The following is a 27,301-nucleotide window of genomic DNA, read 5'->3' on the forward strand; positions in this document are numbered from 1 at the left end:
AGAAAAATGTATTGCTTCTTGGCCTTTTGGCTAAGATCAAGTGTAGAAATAAAAAATTACACATTTGTTGGATTTGTTCCTTCAGAGTTCTTCCTTTTAAAATCTCTAGTGGGATAGATACTGAGAAAGCATTTTGTATCTTCCCTGGGAAGCAGGCTTAAGGAGTGTAGTCTCACTCTTCTCTCAGCTCTAGGAAAGTAGGGTGTAGGCTGCAGGCTGCTCAAAGTATATCTATATTTCTATTAATATTTGTATTAGCATGATATGTTAATTACCTTGCTAAGTTTGGAAAATAATCCTTAAAAACCTACAATTCATTCATTAGCATTCTGTTTATATGATCCAAAGTATAACACAAACAAGATACTTTTTATACTTTAGTTCGCTTAATTTTTGATTTCCATAATATCGTCAGTTTATAGTTAAATCTTAGGGAGACAAGGTAGAAGAAAGAAAAGTGACTGGATAGCAGCATGAGCTTTGCTGCCCTCCAAATAAGTGCTGAAAAGATGAGTATGAGTCTACTCTAATCATCTCAAAAGGAAGCAGTGAAAAACTGAACATTAGCATGTCCATGAACCTAATAGTAAAATGGCCACACTGAAACAAGAATTTATCCCAGACAAGACTCTTGGCCTTACCACAATGAAAAAATAAGTACTTTTGCTGAGTGCAGTGGCTCACACCTGTAATCCCAGAACTTTGGGAGGCCAAGGTGGGCAGATCACGAGGTCAGGAGTTTGAGACTAGCCTGGTCAACATAGTGAAACCCCTTCTCTACTAAAAATACAAAAATTAGCTGGGTATGGTGGCTCGCACCTGTAGGTGCTCGCAGCTACTTGGGAGGCTGAGGCAGGAGAATCACTTGAACCCGTGAGGCGGAGGTTTTGGTGAGCCAAGATTGTGCCACTGCACTCCAGCCTGGGCAAGAGAGTGAGACTCCGTCTCAAAAAAAAAGAAAAGAAAAGAAAAGTACTTTTTCAAAAGTAGAAGTTCTCTTTATCTCTACCCCTAATGCCCAGTAATACCCTTAACACTAATACCTGCTTTTTAAATCCATGCATATACCTATTTTGTAAAGCAAGAGAGTATCCAAATAGGAGTTGAGCCATAGAATATAAGAGCTAGATGTGCCCTTAGATTCCATTTGCGAAAACACTGTTCTGTGAACCAGTGTTAACCTGTGAAGTTTTCATCAGCCCGTAAATGATAATTTAAAACACACAGAAATTTAAGCTCAATGTATTCAATATAAAGAACTACTCCTTTATTCTGAGATTATTTCTTTTACATATTTTTTCATGATAAAATATCCTACTTTTATGAGATGACGGTGATGATAGATGGTAGGAATTTTCCTCTTAAAATAATAGCCTAATTTGGCAGTATAGAAAGTGCCTCTCGATTTTTTGCAGTTTCTGAAACCCTAACACCTGAGAACAACTGGTCTAGTTTGATCTCCTTATTTCATATTTGAGAAAAGTAAGGCCTAAGAGAAGTTAAGAGAGTTACTTAAGACTCACTACTAAGAAATCATGGAATTAAAACTAGAACCTACACATTCATATTCCTAGTCCACAGCTCTGAATAAAGCAACAAATTCCCTCTCTTTTTCCTAAATAATACATTATTTCTTTCTTTTTCTTTTTCTTTTTCTTTTCTTTTTTTTTTTTTTTTTTTTTGAGACAGGGTCTCTCTCTGTCGCCCAGGCTGGAGTAAAGTGGTGCCATCTTGGCCCACTGCAGCCTCGACCTCCTGGGCTCAAGTGATTCTCCCACCTCAGCCTCCTTAGTAGCTGGGACCACAGGTGCTCGCCACCATGCCTGGCTAATTTTTGCATTTTTTGTAGAGATTGGGTTTCACCACATTGGCCAGGCTGGCCTCAAACTCCTGAGCTCAAGCAATCCTCCCGCCTCAGTCTCCCAGTATATTGGGATTACAGGCATAAGCCACCATGCCCAGCCCACATTTCTATTCTTAAATTAACTTGAACTTTGTCAACTTTATTTTTCTTCTTTTACCGGATTTATACTTCCTATATTTTGATGTGCCAGTACTTCATTGGGTTACCTTCATTATGCAGTTAATTTAGTTTCTCAAGCACATTTTAATTATTGATTTCTCTTATTTTATTAAAGTGAATTAAAGGTACATTTGTCTTGCCAAAAATTTAAGGCCTTTTATTGTCCTTGTACTAAAACTAAGTTATCTCCCAGTTGGTATCATTTAATAAAGACATTGATTGCATTCTACTTGGTTGCATTCTACTGGTGCTGGAAAAGCGATTTCATTTTCTGGTGAAGTTTATGCTGACAAGTTGAATGGAAAATATACTTGTATAATACTTGTAATTACATGTTATATTCATTTATTTTATTTTGCTCTTTAGCAGGATTTTAGCATCCTCACAAAATATTATATGACTCAAGGAACTACCTACTCACTTTGCTTTCTCTCCTGGAATTAGGCAATCAAGCCAATTGGAAAATTTAAATCCGTGGATTATGGGTTCTAATTTCTGGTCTATAAATAAGTTAGTTTTGTCATAATATTATATATTTGTATAATACTTTATATAATAAACACTTGTTTATTTCTTTTTGGTATTCAGTGTATCTTTTACATACATTGTCAGGCTTTGTTTTTTTCTGAAAACACTGTGAGGACATATTTGCTCACTTTCATTTTGTGGATGACAGACTGAAGCTCAGATGCCTTAAGTAATGTGCCCAAAACAGCAGAACTAGCTAATAAGTCGCAGAGTCAGATTTAGAACCTCAGGTCATATGACTACAAGTCTTGCATTTGCTCCATATCTCTGCTCTATGGTAATGTTTCTCTTTGCATATTAGTATTAAAAATGGCTTCTCCCTTCCCTACCAGATAATGGTATGATTCTTAGTAAAACATCCCATTTCCATTTTAATATCCTAGAATTTTTTTTTTTTTTTTTTTTGACGGAGTCTTGCTCTGTTGCCCAGGCTGGAGTGCAGTGGCGTGATCTTGGCTCACTGCAAGCTCTGCCTCCCGGGTTCAAGCCATTCTCCTGCCTCAGCCTCCCGAGTAGCTGGGACTACAGGCACCCGCCACCAAGCCTGGCTAATTTCTTTTTGTATTTTTAGTAGAGATGGGGTTTCACCGTGTTAGCCAGGATGGTCTTAATCTCCCGACCTCGTGATCCACCCACCTTGGCCTCCCAAAGTGCTGGGATTACAGGCGTGAACCACTGCACCCGGCCCCTAGAAATATTTTCAAATTGTTGAATTTGTTTTAGTGATTTCACCTGTCCAGATAACCTACCTTAAACATCATGATGAGAGGGGAGGGGAGAAAATAAATAGTATTGTTATAGAGTTTAAGCTAGAATTAAGTATAAAATCATAAACTCAATTAAATGTGATTAAATGAACCATTTTATAGCTTAACAGTATACAGGCACATATTATTTATGTCAGCAAGAGAAAGAGCCCACATTATTAGGAAAGCCTATTTTTTAGATCATTCAAAATTGTTTCCTAAACTGTATAACTACCTTCCTCAAGGATGGATTACTTAATCAACAGTTCTGTAATAATTGGTTAAACCATTTGGTTGGGGAGTATGGTCCCAACCATACCATATTCTAAAATAAATTTTGTAATGATTAAAAAAGCAAAAGCTAATAAAATGAATCAATAAAGGACAACAAAACCTAGGTGGCTATTGTTTAGTCTTAGGATAGGGCTGGGCTTACTGAGCGTGAAAGTTTAGGAGAAAACCTCATGTAAATTTTGATAGATATGTGTCACTTGATCAATTCCGTAATTTAAAAAAAGTTATAAACAAAATTAAAAAGTAAATGATATCTTCTAGGAGATAGCTGAAATATATATAACATCAAAATATATTGTATAATCATACATTTGGGGCATCATAATGAATTTTTAATTAAATATTAAAGTGTAACTTCAGCATTGTCCCTTGAAGTATAATTGGAAATTGCCATTGACTAGTCTCACTGGTAAAATGCGAAATGATTAAAAGTGGATAGATTAGGCCAGGCACAGTGGCTCATGCCTGTAATCCCAGCACTTTGGGAGGCTGAAGCAGGTAGATCACTTGAGGTCAGGAGTTCAAGACCTGCCTGGCCAACATGGTGAAACCCCGTCTCTACTAAAAATACAAAAATTAGCTGGGCATGGTAGTGCCCACCTGTAATCTCAGCTACTCAGGAGGCTGAGGCAGGAGAATCGCTTGAACCTGGGAGGTGGAGGTTGCAGTGAGCTAAGATCTCGCCACTGCACTCCAGCCTGGGCGATAGAGCAAGACTCCATCTCAAAAAAAAAAAAAAAAAAAAAAAAAAAAAAAAGTGGATAGATTGCTAATAAATGGAAAATAATACAAAAAGTCTAAGCCCGCACTGGCCTACCATGTTACAGATTTTTAATGTTGAAATATTCTGTTCTACATATTAAAAAAATAAAAGGGAAGCAAATAACATTATGTTGTTAAAAAAAAAAAAAAAAGAAGAGTAAGCATCCATGGGGCAGTAGTAAACATGGTTGTTCATAGAGCAGAAAAGCTTATCAGTAGCTGGGTAGTTAACTTAGAAGCAAATAAATAAAAATGTGTGTGTAAAGAGAACACAAGTTAATTATTTGACATGATGCCATTGTTTTTCAAAATAAAAGCATTCTTTGCAAGATTTAATTGCAATAAATGACTAAAATCATAACTGTATTTTCAAATATGAGAAAAATATGAAAGAATATGACAATGATATCTTCAGAAGCTACTAATTATTGGAAACACATGGGGACAATTACACAGGCTAGCAAAGCTCGGTAGCTTATCACTGGATCCAGAACTCAGAATCAGAGTTGTAGTGATACACATACACACACACATACATACACACACACACACACATGCACATACGTGTGTATAGTTTTGTTGTATTGCAGTATATAGAGAAAGAACAATAAAAAGGGATTTTTGGTACTATATCTTACCTTTGCTCATTCAGTTCCATGTTACTGCCTTCTTATCTGCTCTGAAGCCAAGCAGGATATAACAGAAGATTGTAGGCATTAGGACATCATCAGATGCTAACAGAAATGTGTTGATAGAAAATATGGTTCTAGTGGTATAAAATTCACAAAACTAATAACAGGGGATTTGTCATCAAATGTTAATAAACACAGAAATGGTAGAGATACCAGGAAAGAAATAACATGAAATGCTTCAATTATGAGCTAGTACTGGAAGTTTGTTAAAGAAAAAAAGGGAAAATGTTCACTCTGACCTTTACCAACAATTTCTTTCTAGATTGAAATATAGGAAATGAGCCAGGTATCACTGTATAGTTATTTTAAATGCAATTTCTATATTGAGAGTGTATATTTGCAGCTGGTACACATCTGATTTTCATTTGGAAAATGTAAATGAAAAAGGGTTTTTATTTCTTTTTTTTCGGTTTTTTTTTTTTTTTTGAGATGGAGTTTTGCTTTTGTTGCCCAGGCTGGAGTGCAGTGGTGTGATTTTGGCTCACTGCAACCTCTGCCTGCCGGGTTCAAGCGATTTTCCTGCCTCAGCCTCCCAAGTAGCTGAGATTACAGACATGTGCCACCACGCCTGACTAATTTTGTATTTTTAGTGGAAATGGGGTTTCACCATGTTGGTCAGACTGGTCTTGAATTCCTGACCTCAAGTGATCCACCCGCCTCAGCCTCCCAAAATGCTGGGATTACAGGTGTTAGGAAGGTTTGAGGAAATACATAAAAAAACAATAATGTGTAACTGGTAAAAGAAAATTAAATGAAAGGTAAATACAAGTGAAGGCCAGTTCTTGTTCTGCCATTGCCTGGCTGCTGTACTCACTATACTCATATACTATCTCTATTCCCTCTCATGTGCCAAAAGAAAAATGGTAACTTAATTCATAAATTTATAGTGAGGACTAATTGTGTTCCCCATGAGATGTGTTCTGAGTCACATGGAAGGTTATCTGTACATTCATGTACATAAGTATATACACATATAGACACAAATCATAAACAGAACTTCCTAATACTAAAGAAATTATGTGCTTACATTTTCTATATATGCCTCATTTTAAGAATAGTTCAAATTCGAATATCTTAGGACCACAAGAAGGAGAAACACTGTGTGATTCTTCATCTCATATAAGGTAGAGTGTAAGTTATTCTTATAAACTTCCTTCAGACATCTAACAATCGATCGCATATGTAAGAAATTTAGTTAGCCTATTTTACTGGAAGATAATTCTATAGTAGTTCATGAGCTATATCTGCATTTTAAAGTATATTTACTGTGCCTTGCTTACTATAGATGACATTTGTTTCAGTTCTCTTGTTTACCAGGGGCATGGTAAGGTGATATTTATATATTTGATTTGCAGAATTAGTAGCTTCAGCTTAACAAATGGCTACTCTTCAGCCTTTTCCCAAGGTTAAGTTTGAAGTGTTCAGGTCATTTTATGATTTTCCTTGACCACAACCATGTTGGCTGTCAAGGGCTAAGATTTTACTAATTTGACCAGGTTGTTCTTTAAAAACCAGTTATTTTAATTCTTTTCTCTATTTCCCCAGCCTTGTGTATTTCCAGTTGAATAAAAATAAATAGAAAATGCTATTCAGTATTCTAAAGCAAGCCAGTTATGTTTGCATCACTTAGACAGCTTTATAGGACTCAGAAAGAGAAACTGTCAGATTCATGAGAGTCAGCTGAAAACTATTTGTTTCTTTCAAAAGACAAGGGGAATGAATGATTCTGGTGCATGTCTCATGAATGTTGAGAAGCTCATCTTACGGTTAAAAAGAAAAACTCATTAGACGACTCTAGAGAGATATATAAGAAACCTAAGGATTCTGTTTTATTTACCTAAAACGTTCCTGGTCAAATCAGTGAGGTATACTAACAACAACAACAAAATACACACACACACACACACACACATATGCGTATATACATATGTGTGTATATACATATATGTATACATATACATATACATATGTATATATGCATATGTGTGTATATATATATTAATATAAGGACCATCAGATTTTAATATACCCTTTAAGCTAAACTTGTCCATTGTTACACATGGTCACAGAAGTTTTTCTATGAAAACTTACGAAGTGGATGAAACTAGGACTTATTTAATTTGAATATGCATATTATACATATATAGGCACAAATGTATTTTAATTTGTACTTAATGTATTTGCAATTATAATAAATAAAAGTTCATTCCTATGTAAAATATTATGAATTTACAGAATCACCAACAATGCCTTAAGTATATTATTTCTTCTGATCTTTTATTCCATTAAAATTATAACATCTTTAAGCTAATGATCCATGCCAGCTACTGCATTTTTTATCAGTTAGCACAGTGCTGACTATAGACAAGTAAGTACCCGATGGGTTTAATCACATATATTGAACTTCAACTACATAGTTTAAGTAGTGTGGTCTTCTGTTATCGTAAAGTCACAGTGATTTTCCAGCACATTCATTTGATATTTTCATCCCTGTCAGCTCACAAATCCCCTCATACTTTGACAGCATTATACTTTGTTAAGAAAGGAAAGCAGGAGATATCCTTTATATTTCAAATATATTAGGTTGACACGTGAGCCATGGCCAAACTTGATTAAAGGTGAGGGGAAGTGAATGTAGAAAGAAGAATTCACAAGCAGAGAAGTAAGTGCTTTGGGAGGGTGGGGTCAGTGCAGGCAGTGGATGGGAGGAAAAGCACCTAGCCATAAGCTAAGGCATGTTTCAGAGGAAGGCAGTGCTAAGTTTTTCTCTTACCCTATTTTTTATGATCTCCCCTTATAATAGTTAGCCACCCTCAATCTAAGTAATCTTCCCATAAGGTGGTTTTTTTGAGGATTATATTAACATATGTATATGTGTGTGTATGTATATATGTGTGTGTGTGTACGTGTGTGTATCTGAACATAAAAACTGATAATACATTTCTTATAAAATAACTTGCTTTATCATGTTGTATAGCTTAAATTGCTTTTATTCCATATATGTGTATGGAATATGTGTATACATGCATATGTACATGTACACATGTATATGTATATGTGTGTATCTATCTTTTTATTAATATTTGCCAATGGCATAATTCTACACTCCAGTCTCTCAAGCAAGCATTTATGTAAAGCTTGATCCAGGGATATTTCTTTCTTTACATCATGTTCCTTGCTTCTTTGTTGAAGCAATTTCTATTTTTCCTTCTTTTCTGATCTCCCGCAATGTTCTAGTTCTTGTGAAATATTAGTTTTCTCAGCACTGAAGTTGAAAACTTTCCATATACCAACTGCTGTTTTCAGTTCTGATTTCAACCAGGGCTTGGTGGAGGAGTAGGGTAGGGAAACTTCCTGAAACCTTGTTGATATTAATAGCAACTTAATCCTTTGGCTTCTACTCAGATTTCGATGGACTCTACATTCATGCTCTTTGAATCATCTGACACTTTTTCAGCCATGAAGAAATCAGAATATTTGGTCTGTTGTATTTCCTTTCTAAGTACTTTTTAAAGGTTACCTACTTTTAAAAGAGCTAGACCAAGTATAGTAAAAGTATACACCTTTTCATTTTGGGGATGGAGGAGCCAAGATGGCCAAATAGAAACAGCTCCAGTCTGCAGCTCCCAACGAGACAAATGCAGAAGGGAGGTACCTAGTTGATCTCATTGGGACTGATTAGACAGTGGGTGCAACCCAAAGAGAGTGAGCACAAGCAGGATGGGGCGTCACTTCTCCCAGGAAGGCCAAGGAGCCAGGGACCTCCCTCCCCCAGCCAAGGGAAGCAGTGAGGGGCTGTGCTACCCGCCCCAGATACTACGCTTTTCCCACGAATTTTTGCAATCTGCAGATCAGGAGATTCCCTCGTATGCCTGCACTACCAGGGCCCTGGGTCTCAAGCACAAAACTGGGCAGCTGTTTGGGCAGGCACCCAGCTAGCTGCGGGAGTTGTTTTTGTACCCCGGCGGTGCCTGGAACACCAGCGAAACAGGAGAACCATCTACTCCCCTGGAAATGTGGCTGAAGCCAGGGAGCCAAGTGGTCTCGCTCAGCAGGTCCCATTCCCACGGAGCTCAGCAAGCTAAGAACCACTGGCTTGACATTCTCGCTGCCAGCACAGCAATCTGGAGTCGAGCTGGGATGATCAAGCTTGGTGATAGGGAGGGTCATCCGCCATTACTGAGGTTTTAGTAGGTGGTTTTCCCCTGACAGTGCTGAGACTGACAGGTTTGGACTGGGCGGAATTCATCACAGCGTGGCAAAGCGGCTGTGGCCAGAATGCTTCTCTAGATTCCTACTCAGGGGCGGGGCCTCTCTGAAGGAAATGCCACAGCCCCAGTCAGGGGCTTACAGATAAAACTCTCATCTTCCTGGGACAGAGCACCTGTGGGGAGGGGCAGCTGCAGGCGCAGCTTCAGTGGACTTAATCTTTCCTGCCTGCCGGCTTCGAAGACAGCAGCTGATCCTGATAAGGGGGATTCTTCCAGCACAGCGCACCAGCTCTGGTAAGGCTCAGTCGGCCTCCTCAGGTGGGTCCATGACCCCCATGCCTCCTGACTGGGAGAGACCTCCCAACAGGGCTTGACAAATATCTCATACAGGAGAGCTCCAGCTGGCATCAGGCCGGTGCCCCTCTGGGATGAAAATTCCAGAGGAAGGAGCAGATAACAGTCTTTGCTGTTCTGCAGCCTCCACTGGTGATACCCAGGTGAACAGGGTCTGGAGTGGATCTCCAGCAAACTCCAGCAGAACTGCAGAAGAGAGGCCTGTTAGAAGAAAAACTAACAGAAAGCAACAACAGCATCAACAAGAAAGACCCCCCCCCCAAAAAAAAAACCCCATCCAAAGGTCATCAGCCTCAAAGATCAAAGGTAGATAAATCCATGAAGATGAGGAAAAACCAGCGCAAAAACTCTGAAAATTCCAAACACCGGAATGCCTCTTCTCCTCCAAATGAACGCAACACCTCTCCAGCCAGGGCACAAAACTGGACGGAGGATGAGATTGACGAATTGACAGAAGTAGACTGCAGAAGGTGGGCAATAACAAACTTCTCTGAGCTAAAGGATCATGTTCTAACCCAATGCAAGGAAGCTAAGAACCTTGATAAAAGGTTAGAGGAACTGCTAACTAGAATAACCAGTTTAGAGATGAACATAAATGACCTGATGGAGCTGAAAAACACAGCACAAAATCTTTATGAAGCATACACAAGGATCAATAGCTGAATTGATCAAGCAGAAGAAAGGATATCAGAGATTGAAGACCACCTTGCTGAAATTAGGTGTGCAGACAAGATTGGAGAACATAGAATGAAAAGGAATGAACAAACCCTCCAAGAAATGTGGCATTATGTGAAAAGACCAACTACGATTGTTTGGTGTACCTGAAAGTGATGGGGAGAATGGAACCAAGTGGGAAAACACACTTCAGGTTATTATCCAGGAGAACATCCCCAGCCTAGCAAGACAGGCCAACATTCAAATTCAGGAAATACAGAGAACACCACTAAGATACTCCATGAGAAGGTCAACCCCAAGACAAATAATCATCAGATTCTCCAAGGTTGAAATGAAAGAAAAACTGTTAAGGGCAGCCAGAGAGAAAGATTAGGTCACCTACAAAGGGAAGCCCATCAGACTAACAGCAGATCTCTCTACAGGAACCCTACAAGCCAGAAAAGAGTGGGGGCCAATATTCAACATTCTTAAAGAATTTTCATACCAGAATTTCATATCCAGCCAAACTAAGCTTCATAAGCGAAGGGGAAATAAAATCCTTTCCAGACAAGCAAATGCTGAGGCATTTTGTCACCATCAGGCCTGCTTTTCAAGAGCTCCTGAAGGAAGCACTAAATATAGAAAGGGAAAACTGGTACCAGCCACTACAAAAATGTACCAAAATATAAAGACCAATGACACTATGAAGAAACTGCATCAACTAATGTGCAAAATAACCAGCTAGCATCATGATGACAGGATCAAATTCACACAAAACAGTATTAACCTTAAATGTAAATGGGCTAAATGCCGCAATTAAAAGACACAGACTGGCAAATTGGATAAAGAGTGAAGACACATCAGTGTGCTGTATTCAGGAGACCCATCTCACATGCAGAGACACACATAGGCTCAAAATAAAGGGATGGAGGAGTATTTACCAAGTAAATGGAAAGCAAAAAAATAAAAAATAAATAGCAGGGATTGCAATCCTAGTCTCTGATAAAACAGACTTTTAAACCAACAAAGGTTAAAAAAGATAAAGGAGGGTACTACCTAATGGTATAGAGATCAATGCAACAAGAAGAGCTAACTATCCTAAATACATATGCACTCAATACAGGAGCAACTGGACTCATCAAACAAGTTCTTAGAGACCTATAAAGAAACTTAGACTCACACACAATGATAGTGGGAGACTTTAACACCCCACTGTCAATGTTTGACAGATTAACAAGACAGAAAATTAACAAGGATATTCAGGACTCAAACTCAGCTCTGGATCAAGTGGACCTAATAGACATCTACAGAACTCTTGACACCAAATCAACAGAATATACATTCTTCTCAGCACTTATTCTAAAATGGACCACATAATTGGAAGTAAAACACTCCTCAGCAAATGCAAAATAATGGAAATCATAACAAGTCTCTCAGACCACAGTGCAATCAAATTAGAACTCAGGATTAAGAAACTCACTCAAAGTCACACAACTACGTGGAAATCGTACAACCTCCTCCTGAATGACCCCTGGGTATATAACAAAATTAAGGCAGAAATCAAGAAGTTCTTTGAAACCAATGAGAACAAAGAGACAATGTACCAGAATCTCTGGGACACAGCTAAAGCAGTGTTAATAGGGAACTTTATAGCACTAAGTGCCCACATCAGAAAGATGGGAAGATCCCAAATCAAAACCCTAACATCACAATTAAAAGAACTAGAGAAGCAAGAGCAAACAAATTGAAAAGCTAGCAGAAGACAAGAAATAACTAAGATGAGAGCAGAAATGAAGGAGATAGAGACACGAAAAACCCTTCAAAAAATCAATGAATCCAGGAGCTGATTTTTAGAAAAGATTAACAAAATAGATGGACTGCTAGCCAGACTAATAAAGAAGAAAAGAGAGAAGAATCAAATAGACAAAATAAAAAAAGATAAAGGCAATATCACCACTGGTCCCACAGAAATACAAACTACCATCAGAGAATACTGTAAACACCTCTACACAAATAAACTAGAAAATCTAGAAGAAATAGATAAGTTCCTGGACACATACACCCTCCCAAGACTAAACCAGGAAGAAGTCGAATCCCTGAATAGACCAATACCAAGTTCTGAAATTGAGGGAGTAATTAATAGCATACCAACCAAAAAAGCCCCAAACCAGATGGATTCACAGCTGAATTCTACCAGAGGTACAAAGAGGAGCTGGTACCATTCCTTTTGAAACTATTCCAAACAACTGAAAAAGAGGGACTCCTCCCTAACTCATATTATGAGGCCAGCATGATCCTGATACCAAAATGTGGCAGAGACACAACAAAAAAAAGGAAACTTCAGGCCAATATCCCTAATGAACATCAATGCAGAAATCCTCAATAACATATTGGTAAACTGAATCCAGCAGCACGTGAAAAAGCTTATCTACCATGATCAAGTTGGCTTCATCCCTGGGATGCAAGGCTGGTTCAATATATGCAAATCAGTAAACATAATCCATCACAAAAATAGAACCAATGACAAAAACCACATGATCGTCTCAATAGATGCAAAAAAGGCCTTCAATAAAATTCAACATCATTTCATGTTAAAAACTCTCAATAAACTAGGCATTGATTGAACATATCACAAAATAGTAAGAGCTAATTATGACAAACCCATAGCCAATATCATACTGAATGGGCAATAGCTGGAAGCATTCTTTTTGAAAACCTGCACAAGACAAGGATGGCCTCTCTCACCACTCCTATTCGACATAGTATTGGAAGTTCTGGCCAGGGCAATCAGGCAGGAGAAAGAAATAAAGGATATTCACATAGGAAGAGAGGAAGTCAAATTGTCTTTGTTTGCAGATGACATGATTCTATTTAGAAAACCCCATCGTCTCAGCCCCAAAACTCCTTAAGCTGATAAACAACTTCAGCAAAGTCTCAGGATACAAAATCAATGTGCAAAAATCACAAGCATTTCTATACAGCAATAATAGACACACAGAGAGCCAAATCATGAATGAACTCATATTCACAATTGCTACAAAGATAATAAAATACCCAGGAATACAACTTACAAGGAATGTGAAAGACCTCTTCAAGGAGAACTACAAACCACTGCTCAAGGAAATAAGAGAAGACACAAACAAATGGGAAAACAGCCCATGTTCATGGATGGGAAGAATCAATATTGTCAAAATGGCCATACTGCCCAAAGTAATGTATGGATTCAGTGCTATTCCCATCAAGCTACCATTGACTTTCTTCACAGAATTGGAAAAAAACTACTTTAAATTTCATATGGAACCAAAAAAGATCCTGTATAGCCAAGACAATCCTGAGCAAAAAGAACAAAGCTGGAGGCATCACACTACCTGACTTTAAACTATACTACAAGGCTGTAGTAACCAAAACAGCATGGTACTTGTACCAAAACAGACATATAGACCAATGGAACAGAACAGAGACCTCACAATGTAACACCACACATCTAAAACCATCTGATCTTCAACAAAACTGACAAAAAAAAAGCAATGGGGAAATGATTCCCTATTTAATAAATGATGCTTGGAAAACTGGCTAGCCATATGCAGAAAACAGAAACTGGACCCCTTCCTTACACCTTATACAAAAATTAACTCAAGATGTATTAAAGACTTAAATGTAAATCCCAAAACCATAAAAACTGTAGAAGAAAACCTAAGCAATACCATTCAGGACATAGGCATGGGCAAAGACTTCTTGACTAAACTGCCAAAAGCAATGGCAACAAAAGCCAAAATTGACAAATGGGATCTAATTAAACAAAGAGCTTCTGCACAGCAAAAGAAACTAGCATCAGAGTGAATAGGCAACCTACAGAATGGAAGAATATTTTTGCATTCTACCCATCTGACAAAGGTCTAATATCCAGAATCTACAAGGAACTTAAGCATATTTACAAGAAAAAAAAATCAAAAAGTAGGCAAAGGATATGAACAGACCTTTCTCAAAAGAAATGTGGCCAACAGATATATGAAATAAAGCTCATCATAACTGGTCATTAGAGAAATGCAAAACCACAATGAGATACCATCTCATGCCAGTCAGAATGATGATTATTTAAAAGTCAGCAAACAATAGATGCTGGTGAGGCTGTGGAGAAATAGGAATTATTTTACACTATTGGTGGGAGTGTAAATTAGTTCAACCATTGTGGAAGACAGTGTGGCGATTCCTCAAGGATCCAGAACCAGAAATACCATTTGACCCAGCAATCTCATTACTGGGTATACACCCAAAGGATTATAAATCATTCTATTATAAAGACACATGCACAGGTATGTTTATTGCAGCACTATTTACAATAGCAAAGACCTGGAACCAACCCAAATGCCCATCAATGATAGAATGGATAAAGAAAATGTGACACATTTCCACCACAGAATACTATACAGCCATAAAAAAGAATGAGATCATGTCCTTTGCAGGGACATGAATGAAGCTGTAAGCCATCATTCTCAGCAAACTAACACAGGAACAGAAAACCAAACACCACATGTTCTCACTCATAAGTGAGAGTTGAACAATGAGAACACATGGATACAGGGAGGGGACCAACACACACTAGGACCTGTCATGGGGTCGGAGTCAAGGGGAGGGAGAGCATTAGGACAAATACCTAATGCATGCAGGGCATAAAACCTAGATGATGGGTTGATGGGTGCAGCAAACCACCATGGCACATGTATATCTATGTAACAAACCTGCACATTCTGCACATGTATCCTGGAACTTAAAGTAAAAACAAAAATAAAAAAATTAAAAATGAAAGTATACACCTTTTTATCAGCATTCTTTAACTCTGTCTCTTCCAAGCTACTTCTAAAAATGACATGTTGTAAAAAGACCAATTTATTTAAATATTGGAATGATTGTGAATATAGTTATCATGAGGTCCTAAAATGCTGTTTCATTTTCATTGTGGAGGTTAGTAGGGAAAATGGATACTTATGTCATAGGATCTTTTACGTTGAAAGACTTGGATCATACATGAAAACATATAAAGAGGCATACATAATGCATATAATCAGATGATCAATTTATAATATCCTTATATCTTAGCCATATCTATTGTAATGCTGAATGATAATTAAACATTCATTTAGCATTTGACACATCTTACGCTCTGCTGAGTTTATGCTAAAAGAAATTTTTTTTAAATTGATGAAGATAGTATGTTTGACAGAAAAAATCAATATGAGTGTACCTATCAAGGGGCAGGCAATGCTTTTAAAATGCTGTGGGTCAGGAACACTCAGGCGTATATACTTGTGACATATTAAAAGCATCCTTTCCAGTAATAATATCGTTTGGCAGAATTATTTTAATGGCCTGTGATCCTGTTTCTATAATTCTATTACCAATTACCTTGACTCTGCTTTCAAAAGATGCTTTAAGTTTTAGATTCTGGTATTCTGATCTCAGTATCTCGTAGTGACCTCCTGTTATCTACTCACTTGCTACTGCCAGTGTCATGGACCATGAATTGAACCTACTGTTATCTTATGGAATTTTGGCACTCTTTCTAATCAATCCTTTGTCATGCTAACAGTATCTTTATTGTTGTTTTTGGCTAAATTAATAGCTAAACTAGGTATTTGCATGTTTTATCTAATCGCTTATGAAGAAAGTACTTTACCAATATTGTGAAAAATGTTACCAGTCATATAGCTTTAATGCCATGTAACAATGTTTACAGCGTTCAATTGAAGCACTTTAATATTTTAAACCCAAGTTAGATTGAAAGTACTCATTCAGCAAGCATTTTAGGGATTTTATGGACATCTTTTAAGATCGTCTGTGGGACGTTTGTAACAACAGTAATCACAAGAATGGCGATGATGATGATGATGGCAGCTCACATTTATTAAGCTCATAGTATATGTCAGACTCTATTCTAAGGACTTTACATGAATTAATTCATTTAATCTTTACCAGGACCTTATGAGGTAAGAACCATCCAATTTTAGAGATGTAAATACTGAGGTACTAAGCAGTTAAGTGACACGCCCAAAGTTAGAAAACTAGGAAGTGTCAGAGCCAAAATTGGACCCCCACTTTTTTTCATGCCTCTGATTGAGATAGTAAGATTTTGTACCTTCTGCCCAGTATTTGATTAATAAACCTTATGGAGCTTCACAAAAGTAATATTTTCATTAAGTGTTGCTTGTCAGTCATGATCCATATATGCAGAGGACTAAAGAGTGTGCAATGATGATTGATTTTTGTACTGAAATTCTTTCTTTTATTTTGTCAAATGAAGAAATTTGTCACAAGAGTGAATCGGGGCCAGGTGCAGCAGCTCGCGCCTGTAATCCCAGCACTTTGGAATGCCATGGTGGGTGGATCACGAGGTCAGGAGTTTGAGACCAGCCTGGCCAACATGGTGAAACCCTGTCTCTACTAAAAATAGAAAAATTTCCCAGGCATGGTGGAGCACATCTCAGGAGGCTGAGGCAAGAGAGTCACTTGAACCTGGGAGGCAGAGGTTGCAGTGAGCTGAGATCATGCCATTGCACTCCAGCTTCAGTGACATAGTGAGACTCTGTCTCCCCCCTGCAAGAAAGAAAAGTGAATCAGCATGGAAATGAAAACGTTCTAGTGTCTTGTCTTGTAATTATTTTTTATATCCATCCATCCATCTGTAATTCACTGCATGTCCTATACTGTAATAAGTGATAAGAATATAATAGTACACAAGACATGGTCCCTTTTTCAAAAAACATAATTGAACTCAGGAAGAGAATAGAAACCCATTTATCCTTGTTGATTATATATTCACCTGCCTGAAGGCAGATTAACCCTGAAGGAGTCAACCAGTTCTGCAATTTAGATTGTAAGAATAAATTTTACTTCAAAATAGAATTTAATTTGCTTAATTTGTTTCAGTCTGTTTTCAGATTAACTTGGATCTAATTAATGCATTAGCTACTATTAGATAAGGAGTGCTTTTCTGTGTTCGCTACTTTTGCCAAAAGGGAATGACTGACAAAATCCTATATAAATTTAAGGTAGAAAATAGTCTATTTTCTGTGGCAATATATCTTTAGAAAGGAATGTATAGACTTTCTGGGTGTTTTGAGATAATAAAATATTCTAACAAATGTTCTTACAAAAAATATCTTTTGAGTAGGATGCTCATTCTGTTGGCCCAGAATTAAGTGGACTATTATGTAAGCCTTTGCATTATTTCAATTTTTATCATTTATTTTTTAAACAACATTAAGGCAACAAAAGGATGTTTCTGATATCCCTCTCCCAGTAATGTAAGGCAGCGGTGAGGGTTTTTTTTTTTTTTTTTTGTCATTATTTTAAGGTTTTTTTCCCCAGTCTTTATCAATAGGTAATGTTTATAGGTCTTCATTTGCATTTATTACACTTAACTTTTTAAAGTATGACACTCTTTCTATGTTGCTACCCTTACTACATAATCATTTCTAATTATTATGTAATCCTGACTCAAATTGATGTACCAAACATCATCAATCAGTCTTCTATAGAGCACAAAGACCTCAAACCTTTCATTATTAAACATAACTTAACATTTTCTGTCTTCATGTATCTTTTTATCTCCTCCGTTTGATTATTTCCTTTTAGATGTACCAAGATCTGTAAACATTTTTCTACTCTTCAATTTTCTAGAAAAATTGTTTTCCAGGAAGATTGTATCAATGTATACGATCATCAGGAATAAATAAGCATATGAGTTTCATCACAGCCTCAAAAACAGTAGTTTTATGTATTTTATGTTACTTTGACTTCCAAAGAGGGATAGCAAGAACTGCTCATAAAAACAAGCAAATGCCCAAATTCAATAAAATATAAAAGTAAAAATGAGACAGTTTAAAAAATTGTGCCAATACATATAAAGTGGTAAGCTTTTTGTTATAACTTAAATCCCTATGACTCTGAATGAAAAATATTTTCCTTTTTTAATTAACTTTGTCACTTCATTTCTGAATCGACTTCATATGTCCTTCGTCTATTGATTAAGATCAAATTTTAACCCTTTATGTAGCTTGAATTCTTTATATAACAAATATTTGTTGCAAATGTTTTCCTATTCTGTTTATTTTAATTACAGTTAATTATAATTATCAAGAATTATAACTATGACTTGATATGTTTGTATGTTGAAATAGTAAGGCACTTATTCTCACTTAATTTTTAAGTGAACTAATTGTTTTGGAATCATATATATTAATTGAGTCTATCAGAACTGATACTCTATACTAACTGCATTTTATTGTTAGGACCATTTATAATCCTCTTCTTAATGATTTTAACAGAAATCACTTCTTTTTTTTATATTTATAAGCATTTAGTATATTAATCTGAATGATGAATACAAATTCTTTATTATTCTGTATACCTTTTGCACACCTGAAACATAATATTATAAAATAAAACCTTAGCTTTCAAAGTCGTTGTCTCTGTTAAGGGCTTGACAATCCAAATTTGGAGGTCAACAAATAAGCATTGACTTTTCATTCTTCTTTGTAATTATACTATAATAATCTCAATTTATGTCAAGGAAGTGTGGATGACTCTAACTTTTGGAAAAACAAATTACCAGGTAGTATAAAGTGTGAAAAAGAAAAACAGATTAATGTTTCAAGATATTATTTGACCTCTTTTACACATCCCTTACTACTGTTGACACACTTGACTTTGATATATTTCTTAAATCTTTCTTTCAGAAGTAATCAAGTTATTTAAGAGGAAACCTTTCGATGATACTGTTTGTTATCTCTGTGTTCATCTATTTATCAGGAAATCACTTCTTAATTAGTATAGCTTTTAGTATATCTTTTGGACATGTCACCTTTATTTTCATTTCTGTTATAGGAAAATGTCTTGAGTTAAGTACATACCCGAAGCTAGAAATGTCTCCATTTAAAAAATGTATTCTCTATTTTGTTTTATCCAGCATTGTATTTTCCCTGGCTTTGTTCATTCTGCTGTTTCACAAACACTGTGTGTTTTTATGTGGTTATAACAATGATGAGACATTGACTTATGGAATTAACATAGACACATGGAAAATATTTTATGGTACTGACATAAACAGAAACCAGTTCTGGGCCATGATTGAGACCGGGAGCTACTGAGGTTCAACAGTTTCTATTCCACAGAGTGCCATTTTGTCCCAAATGATTGATGACATTCTCTTGCCCTATTCTCCACAGATTATAAGAACACTGTTGCAATCTAGAGCTTCTGTAGATACCCGCTTCATTAAGCATGATCCCAAAATGTCATTTAATTTATTTCTTAGATTGAATGTCTCATTAAACTTTGATGAGGCCAGGAGCTACTTTGGGCTGGACTTGTTATGAAGCACTCTTATCTTAAAATTTTGTTCTGTCCCTGTTGGCAAAGGAAATGGACATGACAGTGAAATCAGTGCACAGTGCACTGTATCTTTGACAAACTGAAATATTGTTTTTTGCTAAAATAGGCCCATGGGGTAGGGAGATTAAAATCACACATAAAGTAGATCAGCATGAAGAGTAAATATACAAACTTATACAGTCTTTGGTATATTTTATTTTGTTTAAACTGACTTTGCCCCATTTGGACAAACATAACACATCTACTTAATTAAACAAGGTACTGATCTCCCTCAGCCTCATTTGAAAAGAAACATTTTCTTCTTTTTAGTTATAAGAAGTGAATATATATAAGATGAAGTGAGGGCATGAGTAATGTTCTATCAGTTTTTAGTAAGAGGTATGTCTCAATAGTTGTGTTACTCACCTTGTGGAATAGGTTGTGTCAAAACAAGAAAAAAAAAACTAATAGTATTTGTATTTTCCCTTTAGTGTCCATTGTAGAATCAGGAGCATAGTCATAGATTGGTATAGGCGGGAGGTGGAGAAAAGCAGGTGATTCCTTCAGTAGACCAAAGCGAAAACAACATTCCTTGCAAAAAAGGAATTTAGACATTGGCCAGCCCTAGGTCATGCTGGGCATTGGAGTATAATTTTTTGATGCTTCCTTAGGTTTGGAATCACCATCTTGCAACTGATTTTTCTCTCATGGCTCCTGCATCCTGCCATGTTGCCACACTGCACACTTAGAACATGAGTTCCACCCCTGTGTATGCTTCCCTTGATTCCACACCAGAATTTGCCAGCTCTTCTTTGATCTTTCCTGAGTCTTTATACAGCATATTAAAGAGCTGCTCTGCAGTCTAACTCTGAAAATCAGTAGTGTCATCTAGCATATTTTATACTGTTGCCTAAGATGTCTTGGGTTCGAAGGTTCTCACTTTGTTAACTGCCAGTTTGCTACCTAATCAAATTTGCAACTTTGAAGATTGCCCTTGTGTACAGGGTTAATGTCAGATTTTTAGTATTAAAAAGAAACGACTAAGAAAATCACAAAACAGATACCTATAATAAAACAATTGGCCTAAAGGATTATCAGCCTACCTCCATGTCTGATAACAGGGCAAGAAAAGAAAATCTGAGACCATTTCAATATGTATTTTGCTAATATCTTGAGATTCCACCTTTCTATGGAATGATAAATTTTAGTTCTAAAATCATTTAGAATTATTAATGTTATTTGAGACAATATGGTATGCTCTTCTTTATTGTGCCTTCTATTGAAAATAAAATATCCCTTCAGCATCTAAAATGTCACTTGAATTAACACTGTGCAATAGCAATAGGAGTAGATAAAACTGTCAGAAAATGACTGGGCAATGAGAAAATTATTGCAGTTTATTTTATCAATCTTTATTTCAGAGCATGTAAAAGTAAGTAATGATTTTGAGTCTCCATTTTGTGGGTTATTTGAGAAAAAGATATGTTAGAACCTTTCGGTTTGTGTTTTTGGTATAATCATAAGCTGCATGATTTGCGATGCCTGATTTTGGTTCTACCTTGTTTAAATAGCTTAGTTTATTTTTTATTATATTAATTTTAATGTAGCCTCAACCAAGATCCTATTCTTACCTTTCTCACTAAAAAACTGTATAGTATTAAATAATGTGAATCTTAGGGTTTTTTTTTTTTTTTTTTTTTTCAAATTGTGGTTGCTAAAAGATAAAAGCAGTGTTGGGTGAGTCAGGTCATCCATGGGATTTAGTCATAGAAGGACCTGATTTTTATTTCTTCCTCTGCAAGTAACCAGTTATGTGATATTAGACATGTTTATAACTTCTTGAGACATTAGTCTCCTCCCATAAAATAACTGTAATTGTCAAAATTGTTCTATTTAGGGTGCTGCTAAAATTAAATGAGGCAATCTGCATAAAAACCGTGCTTTTTGCATACTCAGGAGTATGTGATTTATCACATTTATGTAGCTTTTAAAATTTGTATGTAAGAAGTCATTGGTTAAATAGTTGAAGTTTTGGAAATTTTTATCATTATACAATCATTATTATGGTTTAATTTTGTATATATGCTTTAAAGGAATGGATGATATGTGTAGAAAATGCAGTTTCAGTTTGTGGAACTTAGAATTGTTTTTAAAATGTGGAATTCACATGAAGATTTGATAATAGATCAATGTTCTGTTCTCTGTAGAAATTACATCATTATAGGGAAAGGAATTGCACTTGTTTTTGTTGTTTGAGCATATGAACTTTAACAAGGCAACCTGAGACTAATTTCTAAGATATGAGATGAAAATGTGTTAAAATAATAGACACATTTCAGACTCTGACTTCAGTTGAAAACATAGATCCCATTTTTATTTCTCCAAACCAGAGGAGGAAAGACTGCTTCTTTCCTATTTTTTTCCCTTTCTATGCTATTCATCATAACCTCTTAAAAATGCTTCTGTTTTCACTTGTTCCCAGATTAAGAAATGTGTTTTCATTGAAATGTTAAAATATGCAGTGTGTCACATTTTGGGTTAATATCATCAAGACAAACAACTAAGCCAGTTCTTTATTTCCTGTCAAATTGCTATTAGTTACCAAAGCCAACTAAATACTATTATATGTCATGTTTTAGAATTGTGCTTTGCTTTATCAGATACTAAGATGCAGCATACTGGTTTGCATCTCTTAGCAATGTTTCCAAAACCGTAACTGTATTAAATATTAGTAAAGGGCTGAATGTACTTAAGCAATATACAAATGTACTCTTGATTTACTGTAGAGAATAATTTTGTCAAAATGGTTGTATTTTCATTTTTATAGATTCAACAGATAAACAGTTATTAAACATCTATATATCAGACACTTTGAGAGTACAGATAATTTTGTGTAGTACCTGCCATTCAGTATCCTACACATAGTAAGGGAAACAGAAATCTGAAGAAGTAAATTACCATATAGCATATTCACTCATATTAATATTAACCTCAGTGCTATGGAGTACAGTGGACATAGCAACCACCTCTGCCTGTTCAAGTCCAGGAAATCTTTACTGAGCAGCTGGTTTTAATCTTGATCTTTGAGGATGAGTAGGAAATTGCCCAGTAAAAAAGAAAGTGTAAGGGCGGGGAATTGCATGTGCAGAAAATTGGAGTAATGAAAGGACCCTAACATCCATATACTAGGGAGTAGCTAATTATAGGGGCATAACATCAAATCGCTGCTACTTGATAACTTGAAGACCAATCTTCTGTTCCGACATTCCATAGATCAAACTTATATAATTGTCTAATTTGAAATTGTACAATTGTATAATTTGAAAACGACATGTTTTCAGTGAAAAGTAAGAACAAATCTATTTGTTTTATCTGTGTGTGCATGTGTGTATAGTGTTAAAAGTTGTAATGTCAACAGGTCATGGTGGCACGCACCTCTACTCCCACCTACTCAGGAGGCTAAGGCAGGAAGACTGCCTGAGCCCAGGAGTTTGAGGCCACAGTGAGCTACAATTGTGACACTGTACTCTAGCCTGGACAAGAGATCTCATCTCTAAAAATTAAAGAAAAAAGAAAAAAGTTGTAATGTCTTCATATTTAAAATTTTCTTAGAAATTTCCTTTAAAAAAAAATGGGTCCTGGCTGGGCACGGTGGCTCATGCCCTGTAATCCCAGCGCTTTTGGAGGCCGAAGTGGGTGGATCACCTGAGGTCGGGAGTTCAAGACCAACCTGACCAACATGGAGAAACCCTGTCTCTACTAAAAATACAAAATTAGGCGGGCAGGGTTGCGCATGCCTGTAATCCCAGCTACTCAGGAGGCTGAGGCAGGAGAATTGCTTGAACCCAGGAAGCGGAGGTTGGGGTAAGCTGAGATCGCACCATTGTGCTCCAGCCTGGGCAACAAGAGCAAAACTCCGTCTCAAATTTAAAAAAAAAAAAAAAATCCTAAATTTTAAAATGACGATTATAAACTTGAGTACTGATTTTCTGTTTTCCTTGAGTTAGACAGAGTTTTTTTCTGACAATAATAGGTACAGTTTAGATAAGAAATGCTTAACTTAGTCAAATTTTAGTAATTTCAGTAATGAAAATGATGGAGTTGGTTTAGTCTCCTATAATCTTGCTTAAGAAAAAAATCCCCTGGTATTCAGTTTATATATAGCATGCAATCTAGATGAATAGGTTTAGGTTTTGTTTGGTTTTTAATAACAACATGCATAAAGGAAATATAATGATCTCATCAAATCTGTCTCCTTCTGAGAGACAGTAGCCTACTGGTCTGCCTCTCAGGATCCTTCTAATATAGTTTCCTTGGATATTAGGTGGTTTTGTTTCATTGAATCTCAGCAGTTTATTGCTTTAGAGGCTTTTTACTGAGTTGGGTCAACATTCCACATTGAGGAGATTTTTCTTTCTAGTCATGCAAGAATTCAACTGTTATTAACAGTGATATGAATCATTCATGTACACTAAGAAGGAAATAGGTTCCAGTTGTTTCAAAAACTGTTAATTTCTAGTTCTAACCATCGGTAGCTTTGTGAAGTGAATCATATCACTGTCTGTGGAAAAGAGAAATGGGAATTAAGTTCTTTGCTCACCATCAGCCATGTCATTATTGAAGATGAAAGCTAAGGAGATAAATCCTCCACTCAGTTTTCTGTCATTTATCCAATAGGTCTTCATATGCCCCTTTAGCCATGAGACTGCAAGGTGGTGTGGGAACCTCCGTACTTTATATTAAAGTCTGTTAGAGAAATAATGGGAGTTTGGCTACTTGTTTGTGCCATTAAGACACTGCTACCCTCTGCTGCCTAAGTTAATTACATTCCAGTAGTGGAAAAAAAATGCATTTGCCTATATAGACACCAATGGAAATAAACATATCGTTCATACACTTACAGAGAATGTACGTGTACTGTTGAGAGTGAGGAAAAATTGTAGTTTATAGCTGACATACTTTAAAATGCTTTGTTTCTAAAGATGCAAGTGTGAAATTGATCCAATATGTTCAGCAATCAAATATTGAGATCAAAATTGCTCTATTTCCTTTATTCGTGTGTCCGTTAACAACCCTTTCTGATAATGTCAGAGACTTATTCACCGGCCTCAACTGTCGAAAGAATTTTAAACTAACAGCCGATGTATCAGTCTAAGACTGGTAGATTTACTTGAGAAATGTTATGTATGGTGTTTCTTAGCTATAAAAAACTATGTATCCTATTATGTAAATACAGATACTATTGAGGCCTTTGAGGCCTCAATTAATGAATCTTCTGTGGGAAACATCTTTTAAAATGATGGTGACTGTTGAAGATATTTCTTATACAAAGGAGTGTCATATGGATTATACGTAAAATTGTTAACTCATACTACACATTTTCTTCATTTTTATTCTTCATTATTTTTGAGACAGTGTCTCTGTCTGTTGCCCAGGCTGGAGTACAGTGGTATGATCACAGCTCACTGTAGCCTCAACCTCCTGGGCTCAAGGGATCCTCCCACCTCAACCTCCTGAGTAGCTAGGACCAGAGATGTGCACCACCATGCCTGGCTAATTTTTTTTTTTTTTGTAGAAACTGGGTCTCCCTATGTTGCCTAGGCTGGTCTCGAGTTCCTGGGCTCAAGTGATCTTCCCACCTTGGCCTCCCAAAGTGTTGAGATTACAGGCATGAGCCACAGCACTGGGCCATATTTTCTTTAAGAAAGCAGTATATTTTTGTTAAGAGAAGAAGGGGGTATATAGGGAAGAAGAATCAGCATGTAACATTTGTATGATCCTGACAGAAGAATTACGTGATATAGGTAAAATATACCCATCCATTAAGCCCCTTCTCAAATGCTGGCCCTTCATTGGCAATACTCCTAGTGGGGGCAACAGTATTTTCTTTTGAAATGTCAAACACTTTTATTGTAATTCTGCTGTGGCACTTATCGATTTTCCGCCTTGAACTATGTGTTTGCTTGCCTTGTCTCAACTACTGTATTAGAGTCTAATTTCAGGAAGGAGGAATGTGGAGAGATGTAGGACAGAAACTTCTGCCATACCTAACATAGTATTTCTGTCACATAGTAAACACTTAGTAACTATGTATGGAATTGAATTTAATAATATTAATTGGTTTAACATGAAAAAATTATGCTATAGTGTGAGTTAAAGAAGCTAAGAAGGACAGAAATAAAATAGAAGGAGAAATATATTTGATGCTGGTCTTCCAAGTTGCAATAAAAAGAGCTGAAATTATGCCCATCACCATTACCTTCCCTGTGCCACTCTTGTGTTTATCAGTACAGAGGGTCAAGGCCACATTTAAAACTATGGGACTGTTGCGTCTCACTTCAAATTAATCTGGTTTCCTTGGGCCGAATGGGAAAGATTGGTAGTTTAACTCACTGTCATACAAACTCCAACCCCTACTTAATTCCGTTGGTCCCCTGCTTTGGAAGCTCACCTGCTGCAGTAAGAAAGGAAAAACTGTGCCTCTGTTCCCCAGTTTTTTGTAGATACTTAACCTGCCACCCTCATGATCACATTCTAAAGCTGTTCTGCTGGCAGTCCTCATGTTCTGCTCTGAATCTGCCGCTTCATCACTCCCATTACACTCTCCCATGTTTCAGAAAGCCACTATTCTGTCCATGCCCTGAGGGAAGGAGATTTTTTTTCCCATCATTTTATTCTTGTCCCCAAATAATCAAATATTTCCTCACAATTTCACATAGGTATTCATTCACACATTTTAGAAATTTAAAGGCCGGGCGTGTTGGCTCACGCCTGTAATCCCAGAACTTTGGGAGGCAGAGGCAGGTGGATCACGAGGTCAAGAGTTCAAGACCAGCCTGACCAATATGGTGGAACCCCGTCTCTACCAAAAATACAAAAATTAGCTAGGCATGGTGGCAAGCGCCTGTAGTCCCAGCTACTCGGGAGGCTGAGGCAGAAGAATCGCTTGAACCCAGGAAGCAGAGGTTGCAGTGAGCCGAGATCGTGCCACTGCATTCCAGCCTGGGCAACAGAGCGAGATGCCATCTCAGAAAGAAAAAGAAAAAAAGTAACAATGCAAACTTATTTTTTGAAAAAGAAATTTAGAATTTCTTAAAATTTAAAGCCAAGACATGCTCTAGGAATACAAAGAAGAGAACTCCTAATTTCTCCTGTGAAAATTTAGGATATGCTTTTCTTTTTTTTTTTTTTTTTGAGACAGAGTCTCGCTCTGTCACCCAGGCTGGAGTGCAATGGAGCAATCTCGTCTCACTGCAACCTCCGCCTCCCAGGTTCAAGCTATTCTCCTGCCTCAGCCTCCCAGGTGGCTGGGATTACAGGTGCCCACCACCACACACAGCTAATATTTGTATTTTTAGTAGAGACAGGGTTTCACCATGTTGACCAGACTGGTCCCAAACTCCTGACCTCAGGTGATCTGCCTGCCTCGGCCTCCCAAAGTGCTGGGATTATAGGCATGAGCCACCGCGCCCAGCCAGGACATGCTTTTCATGTGAGATGACATTTGAGCTGGTTTTGGAAAGTAACACTATAAAATGTACATGTAATGAACACATATGTAACAAGTTATTGGAATGATCTTAGTTGTTACTGAGAAATCTCAATTATATGCATTTTATTCAACTGATTTTTATTAATTTTAGCATCTTGATCTAGTAGGAAAAATCA

The 27,301-nt window shown here is 36.7% G+C and overlaps 1 protein-coding gene and 1 pseudogene across 5 annotated transcripts in view; both read left to right on the plus strand.

Annotated features, from left to right (window-relative positions):
• DIAPH2 (diaphanous related formin 2) overlaps positions 1-27,301 on the plus strand; it is a 922,276-nt gene that overhangs the window by 506,495 nt on the left and 388,480 nt on the right. The gene's annotated exons all lie outside the window — the stretch shown is intronic.
• Positions 11-220, plus strand: LOC112207257 (U2 spliceosomal RNA; annotated as a pseudogene).

The sequence above is a fragment of the Pan troglodytes genome, chromosome X, assembly GCF_028858775.2.
Source record: "Pan troglodytes isolate AG18354 chromosome X, NHGRI_mPanTro3-v2.0_pri, whole genome shotgun sequence".
Classification (NCBI taxonomy): domain Eukaryota; kingdom Metazoa; phylum Chordata; class Mammalia; order Primates; family Hominidae; genus Pan; species Pan troglodytes.